Below are 24,154 nucleotides of genomic sequence, written 5' to 3' on the forward strand. Positions count from 1 at the left end.
ATTGATTGTCCATCTGAAAAATGCTTTGCAAAACTTTAAAAACCTCCCGCCAAAATGGAATCAATAATGAACAGGACCAGAATATGTGAAAATGTTTTGCTTCTAGGCATCCACAATGTCACCAGCATGCCGAAGAGTTGGTGTAGTGCTTCTTTTGAGCTGGAGTAATGAAAAACCTTATAAGGCTTTTCCAGCAAAACTCCCGCCATAGAGATGAACTGGAAGTTTTCCACTGTATCTCACATAAGTTCCCCCAATCTTCTTCCTTTAGAACCAAGTTTCCTTCCTGTTCCCATTTTTGCTTTACATACAGTGAATTGCCTTTTGTTCATTGTAACCCCTTGTAGATTCTTGAGATGAGCCTCTGGTTAGAGCCAGCAAGATAAGCCTCTATAAATACTTTTAACAGAATGTTATCCCAGCCTTCTAGTGCACACCTCTTCTGCATTTGGTCAATATAATGCCGGACCTGAAGGAATCTGTAAAAATCGTCCTTATCCAAGCCAAACTGCCTCTTCAGATTTTGAAAGCTATTTATAGTCCCCTTATGCAAAAATGTACAGTATGCCGTTAAACCGTGCGAAGTCCATCTCTTAAATATCGCATCCCATCTATTAGGCAAAAAATCTGTATCGAATGCACACCATATCAGGACCTTTACCGCCTCCTTCAGGTTATTTTGAGCTATTACCTTGCTCCATATCTTAAGTGACAAACATATCCATGGAATTCCCAATTCCCTTAAATTATTCAACAATTCCTTATCTCCAATTGCAGCCTGAATTGGAAATTCATCTGACATAGCACTTTAAATCTCCCTCCATCTAGCACAATAATCTGGCTTGCACCAGCATATTAATGGCCTCAATTGAGCGGCAGTATAGTAGTCTTTTAAGCATGGGAGAGTGACCCCGCCCTTGATTTTTATCAATTGTAAACTCTGGTATCTAATTCTTGTCCTTCGTCCCTGCCAAATGAACCTGGAAATATGCTTGTCCCACTCCTGAAATTGTTGGTCAGGTATATCTAGTGAAAGGGACTGAAAGAGATACAGCAATTTCGGCAAAATAACCATTTTGACAGAATCCACGCCTGATCCGAAATTAAGAAAATGTATAAGATCCCATCTCCTTATGTCATCCCTAATCTTTTTGTTCAGGGGGAGATAGTTAAGTGAGAACAATTTTGTCAAGTCTATTGGAATGTTTACCCCCAAATATCTAATTGAAACCAAGTCCCATTTCAAATTATACTTATTTTTCATATTTACAGAAGGGCTGTAATTAAAACAGAGAATTTGTGTTTTTGAAACATTCAGCCTATACCCAGAGAAAGATCCATATTGCTCCAGTAATTCCAGTAGCCGTGTCAAAGATTGCTCAGGGTCGGTTAAATACACCAATACATCACCAGCGAATAACGAAATAATTTGTTCTCCCCCATACATAGCGATTCCTTTAGTATTGTTGTCATGAATGTTCCATTGGCTCAGGGGCTCAATAAAGATTGCAAATAATAGGGGGGTAATTGGGCAGCCCTGTCTTGTTCCTCTTTCTAATGAAAAGGGGCTAGAGACAGGCCCATTTATTTTAATTCTTGCCCTTGGGCTATCGTAGAGTGTTTGTAATGTTTTAATAAAGGTACTATGAAATCCAAATTTGTCCAAGACTTTATACATAAAAAACCAATTTACACAGTCAAAAGCTTTTTCTGCGTCCAGCCCCACTAGTACTTCATCTATATTATATTCTGTTATATGGTTAATTACGTGTAAGGTCCTTCTGATACTATCTTGAGTTTGCCTTTCGCGAATAAAACCCGTCTGATCAAGGCTAATAATTAATGGTAGCAAACCCTCTATTCATTTGGTTAGTATATGGGTAAATATTTTATAATCCTGGTTCAACACGCTTACTGGTCTAAAAGTACTGCATTCAGACTTATCCTTCCCCTCCTTCGGTACTAAAGATATTACCGCCTCCCTCCAAGAGGGAGGTATACTGTTTTCTTTCAGAACCCAGTTAAAGGTAGACTGCAGCACAGGGGTCAAAGAATCCTCCATGACTCTGTACCATTCAGAAGGGAACCCGTCCGGACCTGGAGCCTTATTTGGTTTAAGATGCGATATGGCTGAGCGAATTTCTTTCACTGTTATTTGTTACAAGATTCCTACTTTGTTCACTATTCAATTTAGGCAGATGAATTTTCTGGAAGAAATCTTCCATTTTCTCTCCATCTATTTGAGGTTGGGAGTATCATTTTTTAATATTATTTTTTAAAACAATCTTGTATTTCGTTTAACTTGTAATGCATAGAATTAGTAATAGGATTTTTTATTTTATGAATTGAATTCTCTGTTTGTTGTTTTTTCAGCCTGTAAGCTAATAATTTGCTGGCTTTTCCACCCCCTTCATAATATTTCTGTTGTCTTTTGTATAAATCTCATTTATTTCGTTCTTTTTCTTCTTAAGAAGCTCTCTATTTTTTTATCGTTTGTGTCTTTGTGATGTTGTTCCAATTGCTTTAATTCTGCTTCCAGCTGAATTAGCTCTTTTTGCCTTACTCTCTTTAGGTGAGGACTGTATCCAATTATCTTGCCTCAAAGCACTGCTTTACATGCATCCCATAATACTGGAGGGGGAACTTCCCCATTGTCATTCTGTTCTAAGTATTCAGCAATATCCTGTTTAATTTGTTCTTTCATCTGAATCAGTACCAATGTGTTTAACCTCCATAAGGTGTCTCTACGGTACTGATTAAGATTTGATTTTAAATAAATGGGGCTATCGTCTGAAAGGTCCATGCTCCCCACATCTACCATAGCCAACTACCCTATTTAGATCTTGAGCAAAAGTAAGAAAATAGTCAATCCTCGAATACGCCAAGTGTTGATTTGAAAAGAAAGTGTAGTCTCTCTTTGAAGAATTTTATTCTCTCCAAATATCAATTAACCCGATTTCTTTCATAGCCAGATTGATCTTTTTGCTTAACAACTTGGACTGGGCTGTGTGTGTATTTGAGGAGTCCAGTTTGGGATTTAGTCTTATGTTAAGATCTCCCCCGCAGATTAGGACCCCATGGGTCTCTGCTGTTATCAAATCAAATATCTGTTTGAAAAACTTCCAGTCAGAGTTAGGAGGAGCGTAGATGTTAAATAAAGGAACCAATGAGCCCCTTAAGTTTCCCCTCACAAGAATAAATCTTCCCTCCGTGTCCTTTTTCTCAAAAGTGGGTTCGAAGCTAGTCTTGTTGGATATAAGTATTGCAACCCCCCTCCTGTGTCCCGCCTTATACGATGATGATTACTGGTGTCTAAAGCCCAAACATTTTAATTTAGCATGTTCTGTATCCGAAAGATGTTTCCTGTAAAAACACCACCTCAACTCTCTCTCTTTTTAGTTGTTAATATCTAACTTCTCTTGATGGGATTGACAAGAACATTCACATTGTAAGTTGCTATTTTAACTGAATGCATTCAGCATATAATAAGGGAAAAAATGAGAAATCAGATAAAAAAAAAAAAATAAATCTCACCACCATAAGTGACCATGAGTAAGTAATAATAGTTTTGTAACTGATACGGAACTTAAAAGGTAGACATTTCAGAGACTGTAAAATTGGGGTAATATGATCATATTTTCTTGACCTGGTAAGGACTCTAGCCGCTGCATTTTGGACTACCTGTAGCTTGTTTATTTGAGGATGCAGGACAACCACCTAGCAGTGCATTACAATAGTCCAGTCTAGAGGTCATGAACGCATGAACTAGCTTTTCTGTATCAGAAACATGTTTCATAGCTTGGCAATGTTTCTAAGATGGAAGAATGCTGTTTTTGTAACATGGGAAATATGATTTTCAAAAGACAAGTAGCTGTCTAATATAACAACCAGATTTTTGACAGTAGAGGAAGTAACAGTACATCCGTCTAGTTGCAAACTGTAGTCTACTAGATTCTGTGTACTTTTTTTTTGTTCCAATAAGTAATATCTCTGTCTTATCTGAATTTAATAGGAGAAAATCTTTTAAATTTTTAACACACTCTATTAGCTTAGATAATTTATAAGTTTCAAACATTTTGAAACCTTACATATCATACATGACACATTGCAGATTAGCACTTAACACAGAGCACATTTTTTGCACTGCCCTTAATTTTTTTTTTTTTTTTGCAACAGGACATTTCTTTGTATAATGTAGGTGATATAGAGATGTGGGAAAGGGAACTGTGTGTAGAGCCGTTCGTACAGTATGCCTTGCTCTCAAACACACTTTTGTGCCGTTCCCTGGCCATAAAAACCCTGAGAGTCATTAAAGAGGAATTCCACGGAGTGGTATGTTCGTCCTTTCTGTGAGACATTCACTACTTAATCTGTCCATATATACAGTACATACTGTATACAAAGCCACAAATATTTTGACATTTTTCTAATTATTTCAGGGTTCCCAAATGTGATTTGGGGTATTGATGGAACCCACATTCTTATTAAAGCTCCTTCAGTCAATGATTCAGCCAATAAACTAATAGGCAGTCAATCGATAGTGTTGGGAACTCAGAAGCGAAGACCAGGAGACGTTGGGATATCTTTCATACAGAAGTTCCTCTTTATTGAGGACTCGATGTGCGTCGCTGCAGTCATTCAAGTCTCACCAAAGCACTGATACTTTGGAGTTTATATACATTTCAAGGGGGAGGGATACATAGAGGAGGAGACAATTTAAACAAAGCATGCAAATGGAATCAGGAAAATGTCAGACACTGACATTTTCCCAGCCTTGATCTCATCAGCATAACAGTGTCATTCAAATGCATAGGTGCTAATCCAATCAGTCTTAAAAAAACAAATGGCAAGAAAGAGCACAAAGACAAAAGGTCATTATAGATGCTAATTCAATCAGTAAACCTGGGTTGCTTGAGTTGATCATCTCAGAATGTCATCATCTTAACCTCAAAATGTAAAAACACAATGTACATACTATTACATTGGAACCTAGATTTAACATTTTATAAATTTGTAATACCACAATAGCATAAACGTGCAGATAACAATGTAAATGTAATAGCAATAAAAATAGCTAAATCTTTGGGTGTGTAACCATTAAATCACACTCATCACCTGTCCCCAATAACTAGGTAATATGTGATGCAACCCACCTCATAATGTTGAAGCCAAATGGCCACAGTCTTTACATGATGCCAGAATTTTTATGAAGTCAACATTGTGCCACAAGTTTTAACAGGGAATGTTTTGCCTTACACAGTTTTTGTATATTTTTATTCATTGAATAGTATAGGACACTTCAGTGGTCACTTGCTGGGTGACAGAGGATACCCTTGTCTGTCCCATGACACCCTACCTTAAATCTGAACCTGGACCACAGACATAATTCAACCTGGCTCAAAGCAGAACTTGTGCCAAGGTGGAAATGACCATAGGCCTCCTGAAGGCAAGGTTTCAGTGTCTGTGCAGGCTCAGGGTCAGTCCAGAGAAGGCATGTGTCATTATAGTGGCTTGTGTTGTTCTTCACAACATCACCAAAATATTTACCATATTTACCATATTTACCATAATTACTTTAATTAAAAAAAACAAATTCAGCAAACAGTCAAGTGTTATTCATTGTTTCTTTATTTCCTGTAATACAAAGACAGTTGTATTTATTGTTTTATATTCAACAACAAATGACAAGTGAGCAATGTTCACATACTGTATATTATATATATATATTGCTATATATATATATATATATATATATATATATACAAAGCTTGCGTGAACCACAAGTTTCCTTTTCTCTGGAATCATGAAGGATCCTGGACTTTCTAACTGAAAGACCTCAGTCAGTCCGTGTCGGCCACAACACCTCAAGCACTACCACACTGAGCACAGGTGCTCCACAAAGCTGTGTGCTCAGCTTGCTGCTCTTCACGCTGCTGACCCCTGACTGCACTGCCAAGTTCAGCTCCAACCACATCATCAAGTTTGCGGATGACACAATGGTGGTTGGTCTCATCAGAAACAGTGATGAAACGCACTACAGAGAGGAAGTGGCACAAGTGGCTGAATGGTGTGCCACTAACAACCTGTTCCTCAATATGGAGAAAACAAAGGAAGGTGTGATGGATTTCAGGAGAAACAACTGGACCACCCCCCCCCCCCCCCCCCCCCCCCCCCCCCCCCCACTGACCATCGACAGCTCGACTGTGGAGAGAGTCAGCAGCACTAAATTCCTGGGGATGTACATCACAGAGGATCTCACCTGGACCACTAACACCATGTCACTCTCCAAGAAAGCACAACAGTGGCTACATTTTCTCCGCCGGCTGAAAAGAGCAAGTCTCCCTTCACCCATCCTCACCACATTCTACAGGGGAACAACTGAGACCCTACAGCGGACAGCGAACACAGCTGAAAAGATCATCGGTGCCCCTCTCCCCTCCATCCTGGACATATTCCTCACACAATGCTCCAGCAAAGCCAACAGTATCGTGAAGGATCCCACCCATCCCTCCCACAGTCTCTTCAAGCTCCTACCATCAGGAAGACGGTACCGGAGCATCAGAACCTGCTCAACAGCTTTTTCCCCAGGCTGTGAGAGCCCTGAATTCAAATCACCCGCCCTCCTCTGAAACCCCACACAAACACCCTACCTCCTGAAACATGAACACCCCCCAACCTTACCACATCTGTCTGAAACTTTTTTTTTTTTTTTTTTTGCAATTCGAAGTGTGCTACACACAGGTGTGTGGGTCTGTACAAACCACCTGTAGTAACACACTCTCCTCTAGACACATTTCACACACAATATTGTGTGTAGATAATACCATAAAAGACTCAGTAAGATGTGTGTTTACATGCTCATGCACTACAAATCATCTTGCATTGTTCCCCAGCCGGCTGCTTGACTTACGATGTTTCTCTTTGCACATGTACAGTATTATGTGAAGCATTCGTATAGTCTGTTTTTTTAGTTTATTTATAGGTAAACATTTATATATACTATATTTATAATCAAAATCTGTCAGAAGGTTATTTGATTATAGGTTTATACTGCTTTACTTCATTGTTGTATGTCTATATTTATGTAGCACTGTGGTCCTTTGAGGCACGGCATTTCATTTCATTGTATGTCCAACCATGTAGTGGAATGACAATAAAGCTCAACTTGACTTGACTTGGATCAGACTTGAGATGTTAGAAAGCTAAAAACTGAGGCTTTAATGACCCAGAACACATCAGATCGAGTTACTATCATTTTGATCACATTCACAGGCACATGACTAAAATTAGTGAGAAAATAAATTTTCTCTTGAGGAAACTGTGTGTGTGTGTGTGTGTGTCGGTTTTTATGAGATCTAGAATAAACCTGAAGGCAAACTTTTGTACTCTATTGGACTCTCTCTCTCTTTATTATTATTGTTAACTCCACTAAATTTGTACTATCTTAACTCGTAATCACCCAACAAAGAACCTTGTGCATTTTTCTGGGGAAGGAGCTTTTTTCTTTGGCAAAATAGTTAGACTCGTCACAACATGCCCCACATCATGAGTCATTTCAGTGATTACTTGCAGAACACACTTTGGTCTACATTTCACTCTCATAGTGCTCAAGTCTCTCATCACATTACTCAGTTAATGTATTTTAAAATGTTTTAATACACAAACAACTCTTTAATATTTTTATAGTCATTTTGCAGTTACATCACTTGTACATCACCTGCATTCTCTGCAAGTCTCTGCTTTTAAATGTCTGTTTGTCAGTTTTTTTTTTTTTTAAATGAGAATTTTTATTGTCATATCTTTAACCCCTTAACTGTCACCCCACATTTTTGAACATAGATATGAAAGTGCACTATCCAAACTTAAATTGTTCTAATTCATGAACACTTTAAAAATAGACCAACCTTAGGTCTGTATTCCAAATACGACAACCAGCAGATTATTGCAGAAGTGGAAACATTAAAAAATATGTAAGTATAAAAAAAGTTTTATTTTACTGTAAAGAAAATGTACTGTTATATTTTTATATATATTCAGTAAATATTTAAACATATTTTTATCTAAAATTGCTATGAAATCAAAGTCATATGTCTAAATAAGTTATGTTCCCAATTTGATATAAAATGTGATATATACAGGTCCTTCTCAAAAAATTAGCATATTGTGATAAAAGTTCATTATTTTCCATAATGTAATGATAAAATTAAACTTTCATATATTTTAGATTCATTGCACACCAACTGAAATATTTCAGGTCTTTTATTGTTTTAATACTGATGATTTTGGCATACAGCTCACGAAACCCCAAAATTCCTATCTCAAAAAATTAGCATATCATGAAAAGGTTCTCTAAACGAGCTATTAACCTAATCATCTGAATCAACTAATTAACTCTAAACACCTGCAAAAGATTCCTGAGGCTTTTAAAAACTCCCAGCCTGGTTCATTACTCAAAACCGCAATCATGGGTAAGACTGCCGACCTGACTGCTGTCCAGAAGGCCATCATTGACACCCTCAAGCGAGAGGGTAAGACACAGAAAGAAATTTCTGAATGAATAGGCTGTTCCCAGAGTGCTGTATCAAGGCACCTCAGTGGGAAGTCTGTGGGAAGGAAAAAGTGTGGCAAAAAAAACGCTGCACAACGAGAAGAGGTGACCGGACCCTGAGGAAGATTGTGGAGAAGGACCGATTCCAGACCTTGGGGGACCTGCGGAAGCAGTGGACTGAGTCTGGAGTAGAAACATCCAGAGCCACCGTGCACAGGCGTGTGCTTTTGAACCAGAAACAGCGGCAGAATTGCCTGACCTGGGCTACAGAGAAGCAGCACTGGACTGTTGCTCAGTGGTCCAAAGTGCTTTTTTCGGATGAAAGCAAATTTTGCATGTCATTCGGAAATCAAGGTGCCAGAGTCTGGAGGAAGACTGGGGAGAAGGAAATGCCAAAATGCCTGAAGTCCAGTGTCAAGTACCCACAGTCAGTGATGGTCTGGGGTCCCATGTCAGCTGCTGGTGTTGGTCCACTGTGTTTTATCAAGGGCAGGGTCAATGCAGCTAGCTATCAGGAGATTTTGGAGCACTTCATGCTTCCATCTGCTGAAAAGCTTTATGGAGATGAAGATTTCGTTTTTCAGCACGACCTGGCACCTGCTCACAGTACCAAAACCACTGGTAAATGGTTTACTGACCATGGTATTACTGTGCTCAATTGGCCTGCCAACTCTCCTGACCTGAACCCCATAGAGAATCTGTGGGATATTGTGAAGAGAAAGTTGAGAGACGCAAGACCCAACACTCTGGATGAGCTTAAGGCCGCTATCGAAGCATCCTGGGCCTCCATAACACCTCAGCAGTGCCACAGGCTGATTGCCTCCATGCCACGCCGCATTGAAGCAGTCATTTCTGCAAAAAGGATTCCCGACCAAGTATTGAGTGCATAACTGAACATAATTATTTGAAGGTTGACTTTTTTGTATATTAAAAACACTTTTTTTTTATTGGTAGGATGAAATATGCTAATTTTTTGAGATAGGAATTTTGGGTTTTCATGAGCTGTATGCCAAAATCATCAGTATTAAAACAATAAAAGACCTGAAATATTTCAGTTGGTGTACAATGAATCTAAAAATATATGAAAGTTTAATTTTATCATTACATTATGGAAAATAATGAACTTTTATCACAATATGCTAATTTTTTGAGAAGGACCTGTACAATATCTCTCAGATGTTCCTTCTTTTCCTCCTCTTTTCTTGTGTCAGCAGGAGCCAACTACACCCTAAAGACTAATTTAAGGGCCACCTAAAATCACAGCACCTATATATATATAAATATAAAAAACATGTAATAAATAAAAATATCACAAGAGCTGGGTAGATTACTTATGAATTGTAATCAGTTACTGATTACAGATTACATGACAAAATTTGTAGTCAGTAATATAATCTCTTAGATTACACAATTTTGGTAACGTAATCTGATTACTTTTGGATTACATTTAGATTACATTTTTCAAGTGCAATGTATGGACAGTTAATACTTACAAAATACAAACACTAATATACCTTGCTGTTAGTGTTTGCTAGTAACACTGAATAAAACAAAATCACATCTTATGATTTTAAAGCATATTTACATATAATTAAGTCAATTTAGAAAACACCTACATTACAAAAAACAATATTAAAAAAACATGAAATTCACAGCAATGTAATTGCTAGGTCAAATATTTAATCTAAAAAAACTCTAGAAGTGTATATATGACTGTATCAATGAAAAACATCATATATATCATATTAATATATATATAATAAAATATATATATATATATATATATAAATAAAAGACCATTTCTAAGTAAAATATTTCATCTCAAAACACCTGAAGTGCATAAGGTAGTAACAATAAAGAAAAATCAACATTACAAAAAATATATTAAAGAACATGAAATTCCCAGCAATAACTTTGCTAGGTCAAAGATTTCAGTGGACAGCAAATTAAACCTTGGTAGGCAGATTTTACACTGAAAAGTGACATTTTTTTTTTTTAATGAAATGATGTCAGTACATCCAGTATATCTGTATATATCAGTACATCGGTATATCTATATCCATATATCTATATATCTAAAGGCTGCGTTCCCCTATATTTGCCATTATCTTGTTGCTGATTTCTTCTGAGCGTGATTCTGACACCCCTCCCCCTCTCCGCCGGAAAAACTCGAAGAATCATGAATGTATTTTAGCGGCAGGTTTATTATGAAAAAATATAAACGTTAAAAATAAGGAAATTTAGGAGAATCAATGATTTGTAAACAACTTATTACCATAGTGTAAATAATGTGCTATCATGTAATCCCTAAGAAAGTAACTGTAGTCTGATTACGACTATTTAAAAATGTAGTTTACTCTAATAACAAGTACTTGAGTTTTGGAATCTGATTACGTAATCCAAATTACATGTAATCCGTTACTAGCCAGCTCTGTATATTACATGATAATTCAGTTCTGATCATGATTCAATTCAGTTTAATTCACAATTATTCTTATTCTCTTATTCTGATTCCATATAATCCCAGTTTCCATACGATTTGATTGGATTAAAATATTTTTGAGAATTTGATGACAGCAATTTATGTACCTTGATTTAGTATTCATTTTGGTTTTAATCCTGTATTCTTCAAGAGTACCTCTAGATTGACTCTAATATTTACAAACAATACAAATGTTACAGTAGCTGATACACACACAAAAAATTTACTCAGTGTACCTCTTTAACTCCTGAGACCCGAGAGTTTGCCTGGTGTGCATTTTATAATTGTTCTTGCTATTTGGGATTTTATGTGATCGTACATTCAGTCAATTAATAGAGTTCCCTGACAAGGATGTACAAAAAAGCAATACTGTTTAAACAGTACTATACAGGGAATAACTGCTCTTGCACAAGTTGTAACCTTGTCTGTCCATGAACAAATTTAGATGAGCTAAACTCATGACCATTTCTCACACATTTCCCCACTCTTTTGTTTCAGATCATCTGTCAGTGGCTATGGAGGCCATGCAGCCAAGACCAACTAGGATGCTTGTTGCTTGATGCTTGCAATATTGTCATGATCTCTGCTTTGATTTGTTATGAATTCAGTTCTCTATTATTATTATTATTATTATTATTATTATTATTATTTTGTAATGTTCCAGAATAAAGCACAATAAGCAAGTAAGTAATAGATGTATTTAATAGTGACTGAATAAAAAAGCTACTGTTGTACATTGACTTATTTGGAATTTATTTAATTTAATGGCATTCATGTAAAATATTCAAAGGTTTTATAAAATAAATAGTATAAAATAAATTACAGTAAAATCACTGTAATATTATACTGTAAAACTAAGTTGCGGTAAAGGCATTATACTGTAAAATGAACTTGCGATAGACTACTGTAAAGGGGTAGTTACAGTAACTTACTGGCAATAGTGCTGCCAGTAAAAGTTACAGCAAAAATACAATAAAAAGTCTAACAGTGCAGGTATACAAAACAGGTATATCAACCCTGTCAATCTTGTTATTTTTGGAAATAATTTTCCATTCTCCAGCTTTCGGGAGAAGTGAGAACATTCAAACATGAAAGCATCGTGGCATTTCCCCTGCCAGCAAACACTGAAGTCAAGGAACTTATAATTACAGTCTACAAGGCCTTGAAGCAGCACACCGTATAAATCTTTACAGATGTGGCGGTCAGGGTGCTGTGCTGAAGCTGCAATAATGGGGATATGTGTGCCGTCTATGGCACCCCCACACATCTGGAGAATGTCTTTGGTCAAGCAGGGCATAAAGCATCTGCTGAAGGGTAATTCTAAAAGCATAAAATATTAGAATATGAAGCCCCTATCCCATTTGTACCCCTTACCCCTACCCCTGTGTTTCGCACAGTCACTTGAAGGGGTAGGGGTGTCTAGATTCCCTTTTTTGGTTGGAGGAATAGGGGTACTCAAGTGATTTTGAACATCCGACTCAAATGCAGAGGATTTGTTATATAGAAAATGCAGCTTGATTTATGAATCTTTTGATATTTTGACTGGAAAAATAGTCCATATACTTTTTTCTTTTTTTTTGCATTCATTCATTTCACATATTTTCATTAAACTCAGAGTAAACCTACTCAGAGTCGATTGAACTCAGCTGTTCTGAACCTGAAAACTCAGAGTTTCCCAATTCAGAGTAAGTCAACACAGATTTCAAGTTTTAACTCTGAGTTGGTCGAACTTCCTTTTTGAAATGGGTCCCAGGTCATGAGCTGCAGAAAATAATAAGACAAACAGACTGCAGGAGGAAGCCAATGATGCACCCTGAACAGTGACTTGTAGGGGAAGAGCCAGATAGCCCTTCAAACGAAGATTTTTCAGGACCCCACTTCAAATGTAGGGGTATGAGAAATTTCCCAGTATACACCAGTTACAGCAGCAACATATAATATCGCTGCCCAAGTGGCATAAATGTTTTGCCATTAATAAGGGTTTTAACGACAAATATTCATTTGTTTTATGTTACATTTAATCTTGTAATCATATTTACGGGGTGATGTTCTCCAGCCTAAAACTCACAGTATTACTGGGTTAGTGCTATAAAACATCATATAAATGTTATATTCATTGCATTATAAATACAATACATATGCAACAGTTACACATACATTTCCAAGAAATAAACAAAATAATAAACCATTAGTATGTTATTATTATTATTATTACATTTACTATTCAATTTGTATTATTTATATACTAATTATTACTCTAGCTTTTACTATGGTAAATATAATTACAGTCAGGTGTGACTGAAGTATACAGACAGGCAGGGCAAAACCTTATCAGAATATTCATCAGCTTGAAAACATAGATTCATACAATAAACTGACAGTAAACAAAAATAATGACTTTATTCAACAATTCCTCTCCTCTGTGTCTCTCCACATCAGCGTAGCGCCATTTTGGCAATTCTGAGCAGCACGCAGATGGTGTACACTCTTCTGTGTCATCCATGCCACAAGGATACGTTTTTTTATGTGTGTTTACGCTTTGGTTTGAAAACAAACAGTGCATCGGCACAGCGCGGCTGACACAGAAGAGCGTACGCTGCCTGCGTACTACTCAGATTTGCCAAAATGGTGCTACACTGATTTGGAGACACACAGAGGAGAGGAATTGTTGAATAAAGTCATTATTTTTGTTTTCTTGATGTACAAAAAATGTTCTCGTCGCTTCATAATGTTACGGTTCACTGATGGCAGATGGAGTATTCTTGATGATGCTTTTCATACTTTTCTGGACCTTGACACTGTTAATTACCTGGCAGTCTATGGGACAGTCTCAAGCCTCCCGGTTTTCATCCAAAATATCTTAAATTGTGTTCTGAAGACGAAAGAAGCTTTTACGGGTTTGGAACAACATGGGGGTAAGTGATTAATGAGAACATTTTCATTTTGGGTTGGAGTAACTTTTTCATGTTGTAAATTTAGTCTTGAATCGATATTTAAATGTGCCAGATTTAAACATTATATTATGAATAAGAAATGATTGACACTAATAATTCCGTAATAATAGTAATAAATAAATAAACATTAAAGTAAATAAATGTGGAAATAAATAAATATTGACAAAAATACATGAATAAATAAATATGAAATTAAATAAGTTTAGAAATAAATACAAGTGGAAATAAATAATTGTGTAAATAAATGCAGACAGAAATATTTGAGTAAATAAATAAACGTGGAAATGAATGTATAAATTAATTCAGGTGGAAAAAATATATATGACATAAAAAAGGAAATAAAAGTATGAAAACTTATTTATTTTTTGTTTAGTCAGCTTCCATATCAAAGATGCCTGTCTTTCCTTTTAGACAGAATCTCTCATATTAAATGCACTACACATTTGTGATTGTAGACGCAGCAGCGCGTGAACAGGACTTTTATTTTGATCTGGTGGTGTGACGTCATAAGGCTGCGCCGCGCTCCTGCGTCTGAGTTTCAGCTCAAGAAAGGTTTGTTTTTAATCATCTAAAGCGTTTAAATCGGTACAACGCATTCAGGATACTTTATAGTTTTTACAAGCGATGTAAAGTAAATCACCTTCTAATGAATGTTACGGTGTAATTCCTTTTCTAACATTGATGAATGTTATTTTGTGCAAAAAACCCGCATTTACACATTAGTAACAGAAACGGTGCGTCTCATTTCGCTCCCTATGTGGTGAATCAGTTCATCGTAAACACGAATTCAGTCACTGGTAAGTAGTGATGGAGAAACGGAGCTTTTCGAAACTTCGAGTCAATTGAATCAAATGCTTCACAAAAAGATTCACTGAATCTCTGACCGAGACCTGCTGCTCAAAACAACAAACACACGAGTAATGACCACTTTTACAGACTATATCATTGAAAATGTGTAATATACTAATCATTAAATACATAATGTTAATCAAAACTAAATAATAAATGCTAATTTGCTGTTTTATTCATGTTTATTATCATAATGTATTGTTAAAGTTTTGAGTGTTTTTAGCCAAGTTTCAAAAAGGAGGTTCAACCAACTCTGAGTTACAACTTGAACTCTTGAGTTGACTTACCCTGAGATGGGAAACGCTTGAGTTTTCGGGTTCAGAACAGCTGAATTGTGTAAGTTCAGTCAACTTTGAGTAGGTCGACTCTGAGTTTAGTGCAATAATCAATGGAGCTATTATGATTATGAAATTATGATTCACCATGCCAACAGCACCAACAAAAAGATGTCTGCATACTTTGAGTCAACACATAAGTTTAATTCTAGATCTCTGTTATAATAGCAGAAGTGAAAACTGGCAGAATGCTAGGTTATTGAACTAATATTAATTTTCATGGTATCCCATGGGCAAAAAAGGATAAAAGAAGAACGTGACAGCAGCTAGAAATGAAGTATAAAAACAATTCAATCAGGTAATGCTTAAAGCATAAAATATTCATAGGTGTAGGCTACATGACTTTACAAACACTTGCTTAAATACATTTAATTCAGTGTCTATTTCAGTGTGCAGCAGCTTTTCACATAGTCTAATCTTTTCACATAATTAAAGATTCTCTAGTCCAATCTGTTACGTTTCTTAATTAGAGTAATGAAATTTACATTTGACTTCTAAACAGCAAGAAGGCTCGCAAAATAATAAAGAATGGATGAAGAGGAGATGGCCACACTTGTTTTTGCTTTTTTTACTAGTTTTAAGTATAATTTACTTAAATGCACTTGTTTCCCCCAGGACACAAGAATAAACATCTTAGGCTATATCATTTTCTTATATAGAAATGGATTGTGATTTAAGGATTTTTATATTTGTACTTGAAATAAGACCAAAATAATCAGTAAGAAAAGCATTTTTTTTGCAGCATGAATGAATGAATAAGGTATATAAACATCGCTTACACTTTAAAAAGGGGGAGGAGACCGAAAGAAACTGGGTTTACCACAGAAAACCTGCTCCTGACCAGGTTAGGTTCACCATGGTAAATTACCATGGTATAAGTTACCGCTCTTTCAGAAACGGTCTTGACTAACCCTGCTTTCTCGGGTTTGACAAACCTCCCATTCTGATACAGAAACCCCAGAGTTTCCCTTATTTCAGGGTCAACACGAGTTTTGACTTAACCACCTTTCTGAAACGGGCCCCAGGTCATTTAAGGCCATTAACTCTCACTCTGACTGACTCCCTTACTAGTGTGCTGACTACTGAACTAGGAGCTGATTGAGACACACCCAGAGATTAAGTTTGTATTTATCTTTCTTTCTGTTAATTATTCTGATCTTAAACAGGACAAAGTGTCCAAACACACAGAAAAACTCCTGCTGAAGCAACTGAGATCCACGTGACACATTATAAAGATGGCATTTATTAAAGAGGAGAGAGAAGACATAATGATTGAAGAAACATTCAGAGTCAAACATGAAGATACTGAAACACAAACAGGTTGGTTTTCATTCTCAGAGCTGAACTATTTTGTCCTTTACATATGCTTTACATATTTATTTGCCATTGCCATATGTTTTTGTACACTTGTCTGTGCATCCAGTGTTGCCAACTTCTTTCAATGGAAAGTAGCTAAAGCCAGTTTGAAAAGTCAGTACAAAAATCCGGATTTATAATCGAGCCATTATCTGATGAAATCAAATACACATGACATAAGCAAAGACAATTCCTGTGCTGTGTTTTCAGCTATATTTGCTCATTTAATTCTTCAATGTAAATGCCCACTGCTAGGACTGAGTAACATGTTATTGTAAAATGTTATTAATCGGTTAGTTGCAAAAATAAAAGGTCAGTGTCCATGATGGACAGATTGCTAAGGACAGATTGGATCGGTCTGACAGCTAGTTTGAGTAGTTGCAGAGTTGCTGGGGACTATTTTCAGGCACTGTGTAATATCATTGCGCCTGCTGCACCCATGGTACGGCAGCAAAGTTCCTTGATTATTACGCTGGAATGAGAGTATAGTTCTCAGTCATATTGGCCTAGAAAATCGCATATTTTCATTTTCCATCGGTCTTAGTACACAATGTAACTACAGAACAGTCAAGTTTTAAATAGGAAAAATATCAAAACTCTTTGGTCATTTTTGAGCGAGATGCTAATGGTCTAATCAGATTCAATGATCAATGTTAAGTTAAGCTAAAAGTGGTACCTCCAGACCGGGAGATCGTCTGAATGGATTTGAAAACGGTAAAACTTTAGCATGATAGCACTGAAAGCGAATGTCCCACCTTCCCTGCAATTGCCCAAAGCCACGCCCCCTGAACATATTTATGCTCACAGACCAGAATACTAGACAACATTACTACAATAGGCTACATCAGCAGTTCTCAATTCCAGCCCATGTTCTGAAGTGAAGTAAACCCCTGCTCGGGGAGTAGGGAGCAATGAACACGGAGTAGGGATCATATCGATCGGAACACATTTCTTTCACGTAACGTTAGCTCACTTCTAACGAGTTGGTCATCTGAATCGGGTGTGTTAACTAATATGTGTGCGAGGACTGGAATTGGGAAACGCTGGGCTACATCATGTGTCATACACGAGCGAGAAAACTTTAAAAGTACTACAAAACCAGGAAGGAAGACCAGGTTGTTGATGTTTGTCTGCCATTCTCGCTCTGTCTGCACAGTGTGCGTGAATGATCTGATGACGCATTCTGTCTGCATGAACGGTGCACAGAGGTATACAGATACTTATGTTGACAGGCAGGTAGGAAAGCTATTTAAAACGCTCGGACTGACATTGGACATACATTTCTTGGTCCTACGCCTATCACAGAATTTATAAATACAGATAAATACATTTAGAGCACTTAATTTAATGATTGCTATCGGGATGTGAAGAGACTTTCAACCAGTATAACAAAAAATATTGCCACTGATGATTCAAACGCGTGTTTTGAGCAGTGTAGAGTAGTGCTTGTTGTTTGTCATTTCTCCGATCACAAATGCAGACATGGATTTATGTTTACACGGCGTGATACGCAACGTGTAGAAAGACCATATAAGTCATTATAATCTGTAATCATGTCCCCACTGGATGCAACAAATGGCTTGTTTGTAATGGGTTTTATTGTTTTTGTCTTATTGTGCCGGTGTTCTGACCGGGACACGCCATCACAGTATATCAAGGGGCGTCACAAGCTTGAGGCATTTGGACAATCACAACACACTGGATAGCTGGCCAATCAGAGCACACATCGCTTTTCAGACCGATGAGCTTTGTAAAAAAAACGATGCGTTTCAGAAAGACGGGGCATAGAGGAGAAACAATATTGTACAGTATGTGTCTTTACAACAACAAACAAAATATCTGCTTGGGTTTTTAAAGCCTTGTTAGTTTAAACTCCTGATACATGGTTTTCTAACTGCACACACATGAAGTGGAAGTACAGAAAGCCTTCTGTCAAACGGTGCAACACTTAAACCAAGTTCCCTTACACGTCAAATGTCAGATACACAAAGGGTTATGTTAAAAGCTTAGAAAAAACAGAAGTTCACGTAATGTTGGTTATGTCTGAATGTGAAGAAGTCTCTTGGTCATGCTGGCAACACACAACTAACACAAATTCAGCCAGGCCTTAGATGGCAATTGTTTAAATTTGGGATATTGTGAGGCGCATGTTCCAGAAGAAAATTCAGGACTACCACTGAGGCATATGAGGGAGTTCGGAAACCGTGCTTACTGAAATAAAGAATAACTTCTCTTTGAGTGACTGTCTGCTTTGTAACAAACAGCAACATTACACATTAAAGAAAGTTGAAAGTGCAAAAAGAATAAAAGGACCTCTTTAAACCTAAATGGTGTTACATATGTTGGCTATTTGTATCATTGCTGTTCTCTATTTGTCTTTTCTTGCCTTAGACCTGATGGTGGTGAGAGAGGACAGTCAAGACCTGAATGAAATGGAAGGGAAAGATCATTATTTCATAACTGGAGAAAAATCTTTTAGTTGCTCACAGACTGAAAAGACTTCCTCAAGAAAAAAGGCTCAAAATACAGGAAGTAGTTAATTTCTCCTGCCAACAGTGTGGAAAGTGTTTCAGTGAAAAAGCAAGTATTAAAAGACACATGAGAGTTCACACAGGTGAGAAGCCTTATGCCTGCCAACAGTGTGGAAAGCAGTTCAGTCATAAAGAAACTCTTAAAGCACATGTTAGAATTCACAATGGAGAGAAGCCTTACACATGTCCTCAGTGTGGAAAGAGTTTCACTCAACTTGGAAACCTTGGAGTCCACATGAGTCTTCACACCGGAGAGAAGCCTTACAAATGCCAACAGTGTGGAAGAAGTTTCAATCAGAAAAGAAACCTTAATTGCCACATGACAATTCACACTGGAGAGAGTCTTTTCACCTGCCAACAGTGTGGAACAAGTTTCACTCACAAAGGAAGCTTTAATAGACACATGAGAATTCACAATGTAGTGCAGCCTTACACATGCTCTCAGTGTGGAAAGAGTTTTGATCAACATGAAAACCTTAAAGTCCATATGAGAACTCATAGAGAAAAACCCTACACATGTTCTGAGTGTGGAAAGAGTTTCCGTCAAAAACGGCACTTTGAAGACCACATGAGAATTCACTCTGGAGAGCAACCCTACACGTGTCCTCATTGCAGAAAGAGTTTCAATTACAAACAACACATTGAAGAGCACATAAGAATTCACACTGGAGAGAAGCCTTTCACCTGCCAACAATGTGGAAGAAATTTTAACCGAAAAGGAACCCTTAACAGGCACATGAGAACTCACACAGAAGAGAAGCCGTTTACATGTGGTCACTGTGGAAAGAGTTTCAGATATAAAGCAGCCCTTAAATACCACATGAGTTTTCACATATGAAAGAACTGTATTTTATGTCATCAGTGTGGAATTGTGGAAAGGTTCACAGACAGGAAACATCTTGGGAATCATTGCAGAAACGAGGCAATCTTGTTCAAAATACCTGATTGGTGGATTTAGGCCTTGTTTGCACCTGGGTTTAAAATGTGTTTTGGTTGATCAGATCACAAATACTCTGTATCACCATCTCTTGTCCACTTTCAACTGCTTCTTTCCCCATTTTTTCAAGGGGAGGGCCAGTGGGTGGGTAAATAATATTTGTTTTCTTTCTCAGATCTTTTGATCAAATGCTATAAAATACGTTCTCACAATATACATATAAATGCAAAATGAGACCGTGGAAAAAGATAACGAGAACAGCAGCTTTCGTTTCTACTGCAAAACCACACCAAATGCAGTGGTTGAATGTTATAATTGAGGATTGGTGGAGAACATTTTGCTTGATAGGTTTGATTAATATGTAAATATGTGCTGCATGTTTTCCTTTTATTAACTTAATAAATGTGATAAAACGTACTCTGGTACTAACTTAAGCTCGGTTCCCTGAGATACAGGAACGAGTACTGCGTCGCTAGACGCTTATGGAGGAAAACTCCTTTTTCACCAATAACTGAAGCCTTTTTCAATAACGCAGAGTAACTGCACAGCCATTGGTGCATGCAGTAAAAAAAAAAAAAAACAATGGCGAGATTACCTGAGCTGTACGAGCCTATGGCCATGAAGCCCGCCAGAGCCCTACAGAATGGGCGGGGCCATCTGCCTATATTAGCCCAGCTGGCCGCTGCACAGGTGTCTGCTATGGACACACCGCTAACTCTCGGGGAGGTTTGTAGGTTCCCATTGAGAGCCCATAGGTGCAGAGCCCACAGCTCGGGCTGGGGGTGCCAAATCGTCCTGTTTGCCTGGGGGTCATTGGCGACTGGAAGCAGTTGCATCGCCTGGGGTGACTTCTGCACGTCGGTGAAGCGCTCTGCAAAGCCTTCAACAACAGGTCCGAAAAGCCCCGTGGGGGAGACTGGACAGTCGAGGATGGGAACCTTGTCTGCCTCCTTGATCTTGAGTCCGGTTTAGCCATTAGTGGTGCTCCAGCATTGACCTGTCAATGGCCTGTACTGTTGTCTTTGTGGCTCGTAGGGCCAAGTCTGTCACGCTGTGCAGTTCTTTGAAAGCCGTGGGGTTGGGTATGGACTCATCCATGCAGCGGAGGTGTTAAGCCTGAACGATCTGGAGTACGGTCATAGAGTGAAGTCCATAGGCTGCTTGGCCAGACGAGGAGTAGACACGTCCAGCGAGGGCCAAAGTAGTCTAACACGGCTTGGACAGGTGGGAGAGCTTAGCCTTCCATCCCATGACAGTGGGCGGGCAGAGGTGCGTGGCCACTGACTCATCCAGCAGAGGCAGCTTCTTGTAGCCCTTCTCTTCAGCGTCATCGGCGAAGGGGAGGGCAGATGAAGTAAACGTACGGAGACAAGCTGAGTAGGGAGCATTCCACAATCTTGTGAGTTCGTCATGGACTTCCAGGAAGAATGGAGAGGCTTTCTGACGAGGTGCCTAGCAGCGCCCCAGGCAGGAACCATTTGTCCAGATGACTGTGAGTGGGGTCCTTCAGTGTAGACCACTCCCAACCCAGCTCCTCAACCGATTAAGAGAAGACACGGAAAAGCTCGGCATCCATCCCTGTTTCGGCGTTGCTGGGATCCATAGAGGGCAAGGGGGAGGTGTCGATCGTCAAGCCCAACAACTCCTCCACGTCTGAGGCTGCTAGAGACATGCTGTCATCACTCATGCTAGCAGAGGGACACTGGTCTGGGTGAGAAAAGAAGATGGGAGAGTAATTTCTGTTTGGCGAGAGTGAGGCACGCGGGGGCTTGAGCCGGCATGAGCTCACTCGCAGCCAGGCGCTGAGTCCCTCTGCACCACAGTTTTCTTCCTCACAGGTTCCTGGGTGGAATAAAATAGGACAGAGTCGCTCTCTGAAAAGAAAGTGATCCGAGCGCGCAGAGAGGTGAGACTCATTTTCTCACAATGAAAACACTTCATCTCTCTGAGAGCGGCTTCGGTGTGGGACTTAGCCAGACAGGAAACGCACTCTGAGTGGCCGTCATTAGCGTGCAGGGAATTCCTGTACGAGGCGCAATGGTGGCACAGCATTTGCAACAATGCCGTAAAAACCAATGGCTGTGCAGTTACACTGGTTTACTGAAAAAGTTTCAGTTTTTGGAGAAAAAGGAGTTTTCCCCCATAAGCCTCCAGCGACGCAGTACGAGTGAAGTATCGATAGGGGACAGGATTTCAGACCATGTATCAGGATTTGACTTAGGGTTCAATAAGTCTTGTCACTTAATTTCAGTAAGTACACACTTAACGAGTGCTAAAAGATTATGTACTATATATGTGAATAATATATACCTGAATGTGTCAAGTATGAATGCTTTCCGAACATCATCTGCTATGTTGACATTATCATGTCACTCACAACACATTATAACAAGCGCAACAATTTAAAAGATATGAGCGTCCGGTTCAATTCATCTATCTGTAAATATCTTGAAATTGATTAAACTTGCTTGTGGTCTTGTTGAAGAAACAGCTGCTCATTTATTTTGTGATTTTAGGCTAAATTTTAAATGTGATTATTCTTATATTTTGAACCCAATTAATGTGTCCCACAGTTTAATCCTTTAGGTGGAAAACCAGAATGGGTAATACCACCGCCGCAGGGCCGCGGCGTTAACTGCAAGTCAGTTGCGTGCTAAAATCATTTGCGTAACTGCCGCCAGGTGGTGCAAAGTGACGGATTGCAAACTTGTTTGTAAACAGAGACGAAAGGATGAAGTAAAACAACAATAACATTATATTGTAACATCCTTAAAAATCATTAGAAAATTTACAGTGAGTTAATTTCAAGATGTGGGATAGTCTTAGGCTACAGTCTACACATCAAAAATTAAAAGAAAGACCTTTACACAAAGGCTCTTATGCATGCTATTGTTATTTAACAGTCATTACGTATATAGGCCTATATATGTATATGTACAGTCGTGGCCAAAAGTTTTGAGAATTACATAAATATTGGAAATTGGAAAAGTTGCTGCTTAAGTTTTTATAATAGCAATTTGCATATACTCCAGAATGTTATGAAGAGTGATCAGATGAATTGCATAGTCCCTTCTTTGCCATGAAAATTAAATTTATCCCAAAAAAACCTTTCCACTGCATTTCATTGCTGTCATTAAAGGACCTGCTGAGATCATTTCAGTAATCATCTTGTTAACTCAGGTGAGAATGTTGACGAGCACAAGGCTGGAGATCATTATGTCAGGCTGATTGGGTTAGAATGGCAGAGTTGACATGTTAAAAGGAGGGTGATGCTTGAAATCATTGTTCTTCCATTGTTAACCATGGTGACCTGCAAAGAAACGCGTGCAGCCATCATTGCGTTGCATAAAAATGGCTTCACAGGCAAGGATATTGTGGCTACTAAGATTGCACCTAAATCAACAATTTATAGGTTCATCAAGAACTTCAAGGAAAGAGGTTCAATTCTTGTAAAGAAGGCTTCAGGGCGTCCAAGAAAGTCCAGCAAGCGCCAGGATCGTCTCCTAAAGAGGATTCAGCTGCGGGATCGGAGTGCCACCAGTGCAGAGCTTGCTCAGGAATGGCAGCAGGCAGGTGTGAGCGCATCTGCACGCACAGTGAGGCGAAGACTTTTGGAAGATGGCCTGGTGTCAAGAAGGGCAGCAAAGAAGCCACTTATCTCCAAAAAAAACATCAGGGACAGCTTGATCTTCTGCAGAAAGTATAGTGAATGGACTGCTGAGGACTGGGGCAAAGTCATATTCTCCGATGAAGCCCCTTTCCGATTGTTTGGGGCATCTGGAAAAAGGCTTGTCCGGAGAAGAAAAGGTGAGCGCTACCATCAGTCCTGTGTCATGCCAACAGTAAAGCATCCTGACACCATTCATGTGTGGGGTTGCTTCTCATCCAAGGGAGTGGGCTCACTCACAATTCTGCCCAAAAAACACAGCCATGAATAAAGAATGGTATCAAAACACCCTCCAACAGCAACTTCTTCCAACAACCCAACAACAGTTTGGTGAACAACAATTCATTTTCCAGCACGATGGAGTACCGTGCCATAAGGCAAAAGTGATAACTAAGTGGCTCGGGGACCAGAATGTTGAAATTTTGGGTCCATGGCCTGGAAACTCCCCAGATCTTAATCCCATCGAGAACTTGTGGTCAATCCTCAAGAGGCGGG

The 24,154-nt window shown here is 38.5% G+C and overlaps 1 pseudogene; it reads left to right on the forward strand.

Moving 5' to 3' along the window:
• Nucleotides 1–16,403: 16,403 nt before the first annotated feature.
• Nucleotides 16,404–22,366, forward strand: LOC109069460 (annotated as a pseudogene).
• The last annotated feature ends 1,788 nt before the right edge of the window (nt 22,367–24,154 follow it).

The sequence above is a fragment of the Cyprinus carpio genome, chromosome A4 (assembly GCF_018340385.1).
Source record: "Cyprinus carpio isolate SPL01 chromosome A4, ASM1834038v1, whole genome shotgun sequence".
NCBI classification, from domain to species: Eukaryota; Metazoa; Chordata; class Actinopteri; order Cypriniformes; family Cyprinidae; genus Cyprinus; species Cyprinus carpio.